Source organism: Peromyscus maniculatus, chromosome 16, assembly GCF_049852395.1.
Source record: "Peromyscus maniculatus bairdii isolate BWxNUB_F1_BW_parent chromosome 16, HU_Pman_BW_mat_3.1, whole genome shotgun sequence".
In the NCBI taxonomy this organism is placed as follows: Eukaryota; Metazoa; Chordata; class Mammalia; order Rodentia; family Cricetidae; genus Peromyscus; species Peromyscus maniculatus.
Genome location: NC_134867.1, coordinates 8903539 through 8917791, shown reverse-complemented (window position 1 = coordinate 8917791; position 14253 = coordinate 8903539). Strand labels below are relative to the sequence as shown.

The following is a 14253-nucleotide window of genomic DNA, read 5'->3' as shown; positions in this document are numbered from 1 at the left end:
ATTCTCCTTGTTTAGACACCCAGGAGAGCCTTGGGGTCCTCTGAGGTCTGTAAATCACCCAGCAAGGAGACCACCACATTTTGCTATTTAAGGCCATCCGTCTCTTTAAAAAGATTTTATGTTTGGGATGATGTGCCTGTGTCTGTGAATATGTGCATGTGAGTGCAGGTGCCCAGGGAGGCCAGAGGTGCTGGATCCCCGGGGCTGGAGTTACAGGTGACTGTGGGCCACCTGACATGGCTGCTGGGAGACTCCTGCGGAGGAGCAGCGAGAACCACTGACTGCTGAGCCATCTTCTCAAGCACCCCCTCTTCTCTGTACATGAGTATTCTTACTCGCTTTTCCTTTTCCCTTATTATTAGTAAATTCCTTGAAGGCAGAGACTGTGATAGGTGCTCAGTAAAATAATTGGCTGATGTTGATGACAGTGGTTCCCATTAAAACTTTATATATGTGCACACACACATACATACACATGTATATATACATATGTGTACATCTATTCACCCTATCTTTCTACATTATCTATCATCTATCTATCTATCTATCTATCTATCTATCTATCTATCTATCTATCTATGTGCACACACACATACATACACATGTATATATACATATGTGTACATCTATTCACCCTATCTTTCTGCATTATCTATCATCTATCTATCTATCTATCTATCTATCTATCTATCTATCTATCTATCTATCTATGTGCACACACACATACATACACATGTATATATACATATGTGTACATCTATTCACCCTATCTTTCTGCATTATCTATCATCTATCTATCTATCTATCTATCTATCTATCTATCTATCTATCTATCATCTGTTTATTGATAACATTTTAAGAAACATATATATAAATACTATAAATGGATAAAGCCAGCTATTAATTTATTTGCCCAAAGATAGTAACAGAGGTAATGCAATTACTCTTTCTACAAAAGAGATTGGTCAGGAAAAGGAAATAAATTTGTATAGACAGGATGGCAAACTGCAAGCCTTCCTTCTACAAATTTTAAATTCCTGGGACTTCTGTGAATCAACTCTACCTGGGAACTCCACCCATGAAGTCTGCCATAGGAAGTGTACATTCTTATAGCCATTTCTCAAGGAAATTCCATCAGGAGGAGCTTAGAAGGGCTTTTCAGAGGTCATTGTTAATACACTATACTCCGGTCCTGAGTATGGCCTGCTACGGGTCTCTTTCTCAGAAGACATCATTCTTTGGCATGCCGGTATAGGACCAGGCCTCCCAGAATCTTTCTCCAGTACATGCCTGGCCAGACTTGCTGTGCTTCAACTCAGACATCCAAGATGAAGTGTAGCTACAAGGAGCTTTACAATATTCTGGCAGCTACACCTCTAAAAACATATACTGCGGATCTTTTTGATATTATGTTTTGTTTCTACTTTGTAAATGGAAAGAACAGATTAGTACAAATTGAGTTCAGATGTACTGAATAAATATACCCCAAACTTAAACATATTTAAAGCTTGATGGAGGTCTCAGACCATCTGGTGAAGCTAATGCTGTGTCTTACAGTGAGGATGTTGGGGCCAGAGAAGGTGAGTAATTTGTCTGGGGCTGTGGACTTGAGTGGCTGATGGTTCTTAGTGTCCACGTTGTGCCCCATCCCAGTGAGGGTCTGAGTTGAGGCTTCTGGACAGCTGAAGAAGCTTCATCACTAGGAGCTGCACCATTTCCTGTCTTTAGATTGTGTGCTCAGAAGGAGTTTATATCCTGTGAGAAAGGCCACTATATTTTTGAGTGAGGCTTTGGGCAAAGTGCTCACAAGATCAAGCAAACCAGGCAAGTGGTTGTTGAACATTCCTGCCCATTCCAACCAGCTGGGTTTAGCTCACAAAATCTTGAGACTCTGGCCCCGGTATGGATCAATACCATCACAGTACAAGCTGGTGCATGTGTGTGAGCATTGGATGAGGTAGTACTCACACATACTAGAATGGTTATGCTCTACTTTGCTATCTATTTGTGGTTGCTTTTGGCTTCTTACTTATTTCTTCCTCTAAGAACTAAACTAAACTGCATACTCATGCCCTATCCAAGAAATGGCCCTGCTCCTGGGCATTGTTTTGTCCAATGATTAACTTTTGCTGAGGGGGGACTATACCATCAAGGCAAATGACTGTGTATCTATCTTTGCCTTTAAACGGCAAGTAATTCTACAACATGCGGCTTCCTGCTTGTCTGTACACTCCCCACCACACCACGTCTGGCCTTCCATGAGCAAAAGTTTCACTCTTGAAATTAGTGGGTGACCTTTCTTGTTTTTCATATACCCGAAAGATGAGATACTTTGCTGTCAAGTAGTTTTACGACTAGTTTCTGCAAGGCTGGAGACAGCCTTACAATGAAGCCTGAGCAAGAGTAACTCCAGGATTGGGTGGAAGACCGTCTTTCCATTGCTGACTCCAGAGCCAGGTGCTCACTTCCTGAATGTCTTCAGTATACTCATAACACAACTGGGCACCATGTACAGAAACAGCTATGTTCTCTCTGTTGAGAGAACATAGGGTGTCGGGATCACGGGAACAAGTGGAAGAGCAAACTGTCATGACCAGTATGTCTGCCCTTCTCTGGAAGCTGGGGACTTGAGAGTCATCATGGAGACATACCCCTCTTTTCTCTCAGGAACAGCATAGTGTTTCAGTGAGTGGGAGCTAAATTAAACCTTCATCTAGAGGGACCTAGTGTGAGAAAGGAAGAGAAGACGTTCTGAGCAGGAAGAGCTGCGGTCTCCGGATAGCCAGTGCTGGCCTTTCCCTACCAAGGCTGTCTCTGCTCACTCCCACCCTCCTTGTGCTTCCCTGAAAATGTAAAGAAAGTTCCAGAACTCTTGGCAGCCAGAGAAGGTACTCCAGTCCAAATGGCCTGAGGCTGATCTTGTTTTTGAATTTTCCAAAGAAGATATAGTAACTCGGGTCCTCCTCTCTCAAGCCCCACTCACTTTAGGAAATTCAGCCTCACAGACCTAGTGGGAAAGTCATTAGATTGAGTATTAATGTTATCACTTCTCGGCCTTTTGGCTAAGATCAAGTGGAGTATTAATGTTATAAATTCTATTTTAGGAAGTAGTCATGTTATTATCTATATATGGTTATAAAACAGAAACACCAATTAAAAAAATCCTCAAACAAAAATGTATGATGTATCGCATGTATAAAGACTTGTTTGTAAATATTTTTCTGTGAATAATTATTTCAGGCACTCAATTCAGATTTTATTTCTTGATTTATAGAGAATAAATAATGCTTTTAAAAACTAAGCCTTTGAGAATTTCGAGTTTTATGCAATATGTTTTGATCAAATTAAACTCCCCTTCCCAGATCTACCTCCCCTTCTCTACCCACCCAATTTTATGTCCTTAAAAAAAAAGAGACCAATTTGTGTTGCCTAAATCTTCCACTGGACCATAGTCAATCTATCAGGGGACATACTCTTAGATAAAACTGCCTCTTTTTCAATGACTGGGACTGTGAAGCCCAGGAGGACAAACTCTACCGAGAGAAAGAGGAAGCAGATCATCACATCAAAGTGATGTCACAGGTTAACTCACTAGAAGGTCCTGCTGGGACAATGCCTGGATTCTAGCACCAGGCTATAGATATGGCTACCGTGATGCCAATACCCAGGACTGTGCCCCACAGACCCGGGCCCCAGTCCCAGTGCCAGCTCCCCAATCTGAAGAGTGGTGATAGTAATCATGTCTCACAGGTTTCTTGTGAACTCTGATGCTGTGTGTGTGAAGAACCCATGACCATTCCTGTCACATTTTAAGTATTATGCAGGAGTTGTTATCATTTTGTTTATAGATGTGATGGCTACTTTATAGCCATGCTTACTGGTTTTGCTTTAAGAAATTATATATATGAAGAGGCCTCAGCACCTCTACTATGCAATGAAAACGTTGAACAGAATATTCATTCTAAGTACCACTGTCTCTGTGGCTCTTTCTTTCCCAATTTGAGAAAGGGTCTTTCCAGTAACTCCAAGGCCCAGTGGAGAGTGCCAAGCTAGACCACCGCCAGGAGCTTACCAAGGCTAATGTTTGGTTGCTCTGAGTGAGGACAAGGTGCGTGCTTAGGACAGTGATGAGACGGGGTAAAATCTGACTTGCGTGCTGTCCTGGTGTTCCTGAGGGCAATAGCTCATTAGAGCAGAGACATCAAACTCTGTATGATCAGCTCAGGAGCTAAAGGAGATCAGGGAAGACATGCTTGCATCCAGCCATTTATTCCCTAAGGAGAACCCTGGGCACTCCTGTGAGTCTTCAGTTCCAAGGGAGTGAGGTCTTAGATGCTCTATCTTAAGGTGAATCACAATAGATGGGGAAAATAAAACATTCTACAATAAAACCAAATTCAAGCAACATCTATCTACAAATCCAGCCCTACAGAAAGTGCGAGAAGGTAAACACTAACCTAAAGGGATTACCTGAATCCAAGTGTTTCTGTCATCTGAGTTTCTTCTTTTGAGAATTTTCTATAGATCTGTGATCACATTTCAGTACAATTAGAATACCACCACAGATCTGTACCCCCTTTTTTAGTTGGACTGTTTGTTTTCTTGACATCTAGTTGTTTTCTTTATGTATTTTGGATTTTAGCCCTTTATAGGATGTGATGCTTGGGATAATGCATCCTAATGTGATGCTAATCTTTTCCTATTTTGTAGAATGCCACTTTGTCCAAGTGATGGTGTCCTTTGCCATATAAAAGCTTTTCAGCTTCATGAGGGCCCATTTTTTAATTATTGATCTTAGCACCTGTGCTAACTGATGGTGTTCTGTCTTTTCCTGTGCCAATGAGGTCAAGACTATTCCCTGCTTTCTCTTCTATCAGGTTCTGCACATCTGGCTTTAGTTGAGGTCCCTGAGCCATGTGGAGTTGAGTTTTATGTAGGCTGACAAGCATGTTTGAATTCTTCTACATGAAGACATTTAGACTGATCTGCACCATTTGTTGAAGATGCTGTCTTTTTCCCAGTGTCAATTTCTGGCATCTTTATCTAAAATCAGGTGTTTTTAGGTATATTTATGTCTGGGTCTTTACTTTGATTCCATTGATTGACATATCTGTCTTTGTGCCAACAATATGCTCTTTAAAAATTACTGTAGCTCTTTAGTGCAATTTGAGGTTGGGAATGGTGAAATCTCCAGCAGTTCTTTTAGTGTTAAGGATTATTTTAGCTACCTGTATGTGTATGTGTGTGTGTGTGTGTGTGTGTGTGTGTGTGTGTGTGTGTGTGTGTGTGTTTCCATATGAAGCTGAAGATCGTCATTTCAAGATCTGTGAAGAATTGTGTTGGAATTTTGATGAGACTGCACTGAATCCTTAGATTGCTCTTGGCAGCATGCCTATTCTTCCTATGTTAATCCTACCAATCCATGAGCATGGGAGATTTTTTACATCTTCTGGCACCCTCTTCAATGTCTTAAAGTTCTTATTATACAATTTTTTTCACTTGATTAGTTAGAGTTACTCCAAGATATTTTGTATTATTTGAGGATATTGTAATGGGTGTTATTTCCCTGATTTCTTTCTCAGTTTATCATTTGTTTATAAGATGGCTATTGATTCTTGCAAGTTAATTTTGTATCCAGCAACTTTCCTGAAAATGTTTATAAGCTATAGGAGTTTCCCAGTGGAATTTTTCAGGTTACTTATGTATACTATCATAACATCATCCAATAAAGGCACTTTGCCTTCTTTTCCAACTTGTATGCCCCTGATTTCTTTCTATTGTCTTATTGCTGTGACTAGAACTTCAAGTACTATATTGAGTAGGTATGGAAAGAGTTGAAAACTTTGTCTTACTCCCAATTTTAGTGGAATTGCTTTGAACTTTTCTCCATTTTAACTTGATGTTGACTATGGGCTAACTGTAAACTACTTTTACTATGTTTAAGTGTGGCCCTTGTATCCCTAATCTCTCCAGGACTTTTATCATGAAAGGTTGTTAGATTTTTGTCAAAGGCCTTTTCTGCATCTGATAAGATAATCATGTTTTTTCTTTGTTTACATGGTGGATTGCATTTATTGATTTTCGTATATTGAACCATCCCTGCATATCTGAGATGAAGCCTACTTGATCATGGTGAATGATCTTTCTGATGTATTCTTAGATTCAGTTTGCAAGTATTTTATTATTTTTGCATCTACATTCATAAGGGAAATTGGTCTGTATTTCTCTCTCTTTATTGAGTCTTTATGTAGTTTGGGTATCAGGATAACTGTGGCCTCATAAAATGGATTGGGCAATGTTACTTCTGTTTCTGTTTTGTGGAGTAATTGAGGAGTATTGGCATTAACTCTTCTTTGAAAGTCTGGTAGAATTCTGTAGTAAAGCTATCTAGCCCTGGCCTTTTTGATTCAGAAGCTTCTAAAGACTTATTCTATTTCAGTGGGGTTATAGGTCTATTTAAATGGTTTATCCGACCATGATTGATTTAACTTTGGTGATTGGTACCTATTAAGAAAAGTATCCATTTCTTTTAGATTTTCTAATTTGGTGGAGTACAGGTTTTTACAGTACCTACCTCCTTCTGACTTTCTAGACTTCCTCCATGCCTGATGTTATGGCTCTAATCTTCTTAATTTGGATATTTTCTCTCTGCCTTTTAGTCAATTTGTCAGTCTTATTGATTTTCTCAAAGAACCAACTCATTGTTTCATTGATTCTGTCTACTTTTTTATTTTGTTTCTGTTTTATTGATTTCAGCCCTGGTTTTGATTATTTCTTGCCTTATATTCCTTTGGGGTGTTATTTCTTTTTCCTTTCCTTTCTTTTTTTTGTTCTAGAGTTTTCATATGTGAATTTAAGTGGCTAGTATGAGATCTCTCCAGGATTTTTCTTTCTTTTTTTTTTTAATGCAGCATTTATTGCTATGAACTTGCCTCTTAGTTTGATATGCTATGCATTCATTTTTATTCAGTTCTAGAAAAATTTTAATTTCTTTATTTCTGTCTTGACTCATTTTCCTTCAGTAGAGAGTTGTTTAGTTTCTGTGAATTTGTTAACTTTCTGTTGTTGTTGATATCCAGCTTTAATCTGTGGTGGAGTGATAGGATGTAGGAAGTTATTTGATTTTCTTGTATCTGTTGAAATTTGTTTTGTGTCTGAGTGTGTGGTCAGTTTCTTGGATGCAGCAGAAGGGTGGATCTTTTTTTTTCACATCCATTCAGTTAGTCTGTGTCTTTTTATTGGGGCAATTGAGACCACTGATGTTGAGAGATATTAATGGTCAGCGATTGTTAATTCCTGTTATTTTGTTGTTGTTGTTGTTGTGGTGGTGGTGGTGGTGGTGGTGGTGGTGGTAGTGGTGTGTGTATGTGCATACTTCCTCCCTTTGATTTGCTGCAGTGGGATTATTCCCTGTGTTTCCTTGGGTGTGGTTAACCTCTTTAGGTTGGAGTTTTCCTTCTAACACCTTCTGTAGATTTGTAGATAGACATTGCTTAAGTTTGGTTTGATCATGCAATATCTTATTTTTTCCATCTATTGTGACTGGAACTTTTGCAGAATATAGTAGTCTGGGCTGGCATTTGTGGTCTCTTATAGTCTGCAGCATATCTGTCCAGGCCCTTCTGGCTTTAGAGTCTCCACTGAGAATTTGGGTGTAATTCTAATAGGTCTGCCTTTATATATTATTTGGTCTTTTTCCCTTACAGCTTTTAATATTCTTTCTTTGTTCTATACTTTAATGTTTTGGTTATGGTATGCTGAGGGGAATTTCATTTTTGCTCTAGGCTATTTAGTATTCTTTATGCTTCTTGTACCTTGATAGGCATCTCCTTCTTTAGGTTAGGGAAATTTTCTTTTACAATTTATTGAAAATACTTTTTGGTCTTTAACCTGGGAATCTTCTCCTTCTTCTATTTCTATTATTCTTATATTTGGTCTTTCCATTGTGTCCCATATTTCCCAGATGTTTTGGGTTAGGAGTTTTGTTTTTGTTTTGTTTTGTTTTGTTTTAGAATTAATGTCTTCTTTGACCTAGATATCCATTTCTTCTAGCGTGTCTTCAGTGCCCGAGATTCTCTCTTCCATCTCTTGTATGCTGCTGGTGAGGCTTCCCTATGAGCTTCCTGTTAGAATTCCTAAATTTGTCATTTCCAAATTTCCCTCAGTTTGGGTTTTCTTTATTGATTCTATTTCTACTTTCGGGTCTTGAACTGTTTTATTCCTTTCCGTTCACTGTTTGTGTTTGCATAGATGTCTTGAAGGGATTTATTCACTCCTCTTTAAGGAGCCCGTGGTGTTCATCAGGGCTGTTTGAAGGTTCTTGTCTTGTGCTTCAGCTGTGTTGCAGACCTCGGGGTCTACTGTAGTGGGGTCGCTGGGCTCTAGTGGAGACATGTTGTCCTGGGTGTTATTGACTGTGTTTTGACACTGGCATCGAGGCATCTGGGTTGGAAGATTTTAATTCTAGGTGCTGATATCTGGTCTTGTCTTTGTTGAGTGGGTACCTTGTTCCTTGGTTTCTGTTGTCCTCTCTGATTTTTAGAGTGGTGTGGTGGCTGTGTATTGCCTGGTAGGGAATTCTTATGGGATCCTGTTAAGTGTGGCCACTGGGGGTTCCTAGTAAAATGTGTTACTAGATATTGGGATACTTAGAAAAGAGAATGGGCTATGAGGGGATCTGAGGATGTCCACAGGAAGGAAGAAAGCTGGATGTTCCATCAGGATCTGCTTAGTCCCCTGGGAATGGAGGCAGAGAGTGAGGGGAGGCTACAGCAGGTGGTCTGCTACAGAGCAGGGGATGAGACTGGGGGATTGGATTTGGAGGAGAGGAGGGAGAGGTGAAGAGCTGCAGTTAGCTTACCTGCTTCCCTGGCTGGAGTGGCCTTTGGTTTCCCATGGAGTCCAGATTTAGTTTTGAAATGATTAAAATCTAAAAAAGAAGGAAAATAGAAGCAGAAGGAGGGACCCTGAGAAAACAATTTTTTTTTTTCAGGCTGTAAAAGACAGGATTCTGCACCAGGAAGTGGGGAGGTCAAGCACATCACTGTAGTTACAATTTTACAAAGTATCCACTAGTTAGAAACGACCAAGGAAAGCTGAGACAATCACAACACTTAAAATTCCAGCCACTGACCTGACATCGCTTTCACACATGTTAAAAAATGTATTTTTCGCTGGGTGGTGGTGGCGGCGGCGGCGGCGGCGGCGGCGGCGGCGGCGGCAGCGCACGCCTTGAATCCAAGCACTCGGGAGGCAGAGGCAGGCCTGTGAGTTCGAGGCTAGCCTGGTCTACAAATCGAGTTCCAAGAAAGGTGCAATGCTACACAGAAAAACCCTGTCTCAAAAAACAAACAAACAAACAAACAAAAATGTATTTTTCATTTGTAGCACCAAGGTTTTATATTTTTCCCCATCAAAGAGCAACTAATTCCCAGTTTGCCCCTTTCAACTTTGCAACATCATTTAGTCAGCCCAAAAGTCCCTGGACCAAGGGAAAGTCACCTAACCACACCCACAACAGGAAAAATAGAAGACATATTGTGTAAGGCACTTTCCTTCTGCGGTGTGTCTGCTGATCAATTATTTCATTTATTCATCATGAGCTGGAGCAGTCACAGCACCTTGTTTACAGGAAGTTCTTTCAGAAACAAGCTTTATAAGCTTAAGTGAACTTAACACCAAATCGTATCACTCAGAACCCCACCTATAACTCTTTTCTTTGTTCTTACCTGACCAGGTAAGGAGGAAGGTGTGGTTAACCCTCTAGGGAACCGTACACCATTCTTGGGGATTTCTATCAGTTTAAAAATAATCTAGAGTAATGTCATAAACAGACCTGGGCATTTTAGGCTAATTCTGGCCTCTACTCACTATGTTTACTTCCAGTGCCAGGAGGAGCTGTTATTACCTGTTCATCTGTTAGGCTTATCAGCTGAGCCCCTTGAAGCCTTGGACTATGTCTATTCAACTTTTGTATCCTCCGTATCTAGCACTATTAGAACTTAGCAAATTATTATACCATTAATTTTCTGTATTCTGTATTATACTGTCAAAGAAATTAATCTCTGCTGAATTAACAAATATTTTTAAATCACATGTACTTTGATACCAAGAGGGTAAAACTCAGTCTGGGCACACCTTGATGACATGGCAGAGATGAGTAATGTGTCAGCTGGGGGTGGGAGTGGGTGGAGAGAGAGCATTTGTAGAGTCACAGGATGGTAGAAAGCCTCCCCAGCAGGAGGGGTTACCCAAATTCCCTGCTATCCTTATTCACGTAATTCCCCTTCTGACTTTACAAAAAACCAGACAGTTGTCTGGCACCATCCCGGTCTGTTACACAACCAAGATACCTTTCCATGCAAGCTTTTAATTTCCCCGAGCAGACAGGTTTTGGCTTTCCGTACCTTGAAGGAAAACAAACTAGCAGTCTCATGGGAGGTCTGTAGGTTTGTATATAGTCGTTGTCAAGGCGCAGCAAGGCAGCCCTACCATTTGATGAAGAAATGGGACCCTGGAGGTGGTTGTCCTGCCCCAGGTCAGATAGGGTGTCAGCCTTTCAGAGAACTGGATCTGCTCATGTCTGCTTTATGACTCTCTGCCTGGTCCATGGTACCTCTTTGTTCTTTGGAGAACTCTTCGCTATAGAACTGAAGAAGTGGGAACATCAGAAGAAACAGTTCTCTGTGAATCAATCTATTCCATCACTTTGGCCCACAGGGAGAATGCTGGGTGGGACACCACAGCTCCATGGTGGAGCCTAAGCGTCTTGTACAACAAAGGACGAATTTAAGGATGACCACAGGAGAACAATACTTCCTTTGTTGTGGAAAATCTCCTCTAATTTTTCTCCTGGTTGTGGTCGCTGCTAAGGCTGTTTGTTCATGCAAGTGTTTATAGCGTGCCTTTGCACTTTGTCAGAGAGACTGGCCCTTCATCCTGCCATTTTGCAACAGGACTTCTTACTGTATCTCATGAATCTAATAATAGGCATTGTGGCAACCACCTGTGCTTAAGATCATTGCCCCATGGGTTTCCTTCTAATACTAGCCTTCCTAGTGTCATACCCACAGGTCTGAATGGGCACACCCCTTCCTAACAACATGGAAAATATGTCATTAAAAAAAAAAGAAAGAAAACGAAAACAACTTGCTCCTCCATGAACACCTTGTGACTGACACTCTATGAAACACGATGTTAGCAAACCTGTTGTTCATCTTGCCAAACCAGGAGTTGGGTAGATGTCCACTGTCTGAATCAGCAGGACATGTGAGGAAAGTGTTTTCTACCATTGCCAGGCTTTGTGTGGAATGCTCAGTTTCCACTGACGCCATACCAGCAGATTCAGTTTCATGGGCTGTAAGTCAAGTAATTTTCCGTCCGGGTATTGGTACATCTCTCTGTCAGACACAATATGTGTGTCCATGTCTGATACTTGACTTGTAAAATCACTGTGTTCCCAGATAATGAAAATGAAGATAGAAACTGCTCCAAGCAACACAGCACCATGAACACTGTGCAGCACCCAAGTCAGCCTTTCTTGTCTTTGATTAGCTGCACAAGCCTAGTTACGTAATCTTTTTATTTATTTATTTATTTATTTATTTATTGGTTTAGTTGGTTCATCTATAGAATGAAGACTAATTATAACACACTGCCTACCTTAAGGCAACTTTTTGACTCCTGATACTTTTAGGCTCCTTTAACATCTCATTCTGATTGTATTTCTATAGTAACAGTATAGATTTCTCCTGTAGAATTTTTGGGCCTTTCACTGACACTGAGATTTAGGTGAAGTTGAATATAATCAGCTTCTGTCTTTGTTACTATGTATTCTTGCTTCTGTTTAATACTAGTTCAGGTGGATTTGAATAGTAACATATCACAAAGGAATCATCCTTAGGGGTGCTCTCATATCATGTCAAGGTTGTTAGGTTAAAATCTTTATCCACTTGTAAAAATCAGACATAATCATTCAAGATGAGCTTATCATGGCCCAAAGTGTTAGTGTAGGTATCTTCTCTGTGCTACTTTTCACCAAATAACCGAGCTCTCCAAACCCCTGCTTCTGCTCATCCAGGGTTAAACAATTGCCCAAATGTGACTTGCTTTCAGCCCAGCTGGGTAAGCTGTTTAAAGAGATTTTGGAGATGAAACTTGAAAACAATAACAACCAAAAGAAATGACTGTTGGGGATATATTTTAATGATCATCTGCAAATGGTTACTATATTGAACGTGTCATTAATAAACTGAATTGCCCAACAGTCCTTTTAGCTAGCTCTGCTGCATTTCCTGCATGTGCATCTGTTTCTATCACAGCCAGGCATCATTTTAAAAACATATGGGTCCTGATAAAGAGAATTTGAGTACAAAGAAACTTATGTAAGGTAACACAACTTTCTCTCCCTTCTAATATTTTCCTTCCTCCCTCCAGACTGTGGAAGGACATAGGGAAAGCCAACCTTTACATGCTATATTCTGAGCTGGAGATGAGGTCGACCTTGAATATAGAACTTGGACTGGGTCTTTTCAGTGGAGGGAAGGTCTCCCTGGATACATGGTGATCATTTGGAAGTGGAACGAGGAAGCACACAGAGTCTCAGCAGTGGCTCTGGGTTTGTACTTAAGAAGTAAAGTGGTATGGTAGATAGTAGAGTCTTCTGTCCTGAGCCCGGAGAAACTCCGAAGGGAACCCTGGATGGTCTCTTTGAGTGTCGAGATCCAGAGAGTACTGTGTTCTACTCAGCCCTAAAGGGGACCTGGGTTTCTTCCTGGAATTGATTTTGTTGCCATCCGTAATGGAAGGTTTTCAAAATAACTGACTCCAAGAGTGAAAGCTATTTTCATAGCACTACAAAGACATTGTTTGATTTTGTGACCATTTTTAGTCTTATGGATGTAGAGTTCTTTGAGACAGATCTACTGCAAAAGATGAATAAAGAAGTAAACAGGAGAACTTTAAATGTGAGACAACATCCTGTCCCCACTGTTTACATTTTGGAAATGCAGTTTTTATTAGCAGGAAAATATTAGTGAGTTGTTATTACTATCAATATGCAATCACTTTTAAGTTATTTTAATGTGCTACTAAATATATACACACATTAAAAGTTCCAAGTTTTATTTTCTAGTATCACTAATTGTTATTCATAAAAATAGACAATGAATTGGCATTATTAATAGTTGCTAAGAGTGGACAGGGGGAGTCTTAAGAAGTCCAAGTTTGAAAACTGATATGCTAAGGACACCACTGTCTTTTGAGTAATTCTATGTAGTTCAATGCCATGACTGGATTCAACGTGAAAAAGAGAACAGGGATGGATTGTTGAGCTCTACCTATAATTCTCTATGTACTTTCCTGGCTGTCAAAAAGCAGAGAGCCAAAAGATATCCATACCAAGACACAAAAGCTAGGATACAGGACCTTGTTAAGCAGCTGCTACTCACATGGTCAAACCCAAGCTCACTATGGGGGACATACATGAAGGTATGACTACTGGGAGGTATGGTTCATCAGGCGCCAACAAAATTATATCTACCTCAAGCACATTTAGAAAGAGAAATATGATTTTATTTCTATTACATTATTGATATTCTGAACTAAAAGAATAAAATATAATCATCTATTACATGACACTATGCATCTACTTATTTTTCCGACAAATTTGTCAATTGAACAAAAGATTTTCTTCCTGAAATATCAACTTCTTAATATAAAATATTACTAAAATAATGGTAGTTAAATCAGCCAATTAATTTATCATAAAGTGACTACTTTTCTCAGAAAAGTAATACCTAAGACAGTAGCAGGAATTCTGTCTTATACTTACCTCCAAATTTTTCCCAGTTTGGGCTTTAGTCAGAATTTGAAGACACATCTAAGGTAAGTGCTGCTGAAATAGGAACTGGCAAAAGTCAAGACCTGAGGGATGACGTCAGCTAAGTACATTGGTGCTGATGCTGATGATTGAGGCTGATCTGCTAAGTCCTACCATAGAGACTTGAACATTCTTCAGGCACAGGCCAGATGGACTTTGCAAGATGAGACTGGAAAACAAAAGCTATAAAAATACAAGTTACAATCTACATAATAGTATGACAACAATATGGCAACAGTAATGCTTCATAAAATTCAGTCTAAAGAAAACTAAAGCCACTTTAGGGACTGGGAGAAGGCTGAGTGGGCAACGGTGCTTTCTGTCAAGTCTGACAACTTGAGTTTCATCATAAGAAAATCAAGCTGTAACTGGTT

At 39.9% G+C, this 14253-nt stretch overlaps 1 pseudogene; it reads left to right on the top strand.

The window, feature by feature from the left end:
- The first annotated feature begins 3042 nt into the window (after positions 1-3042).
- On the top strand, positions 3043-3155 carry LOC121823304 (U2 spliceosomal RNA; annotated as a pseudogene).
- The last annotated feature ends 11098 nt before the right edge of the window (positions 3156-14253 follow it).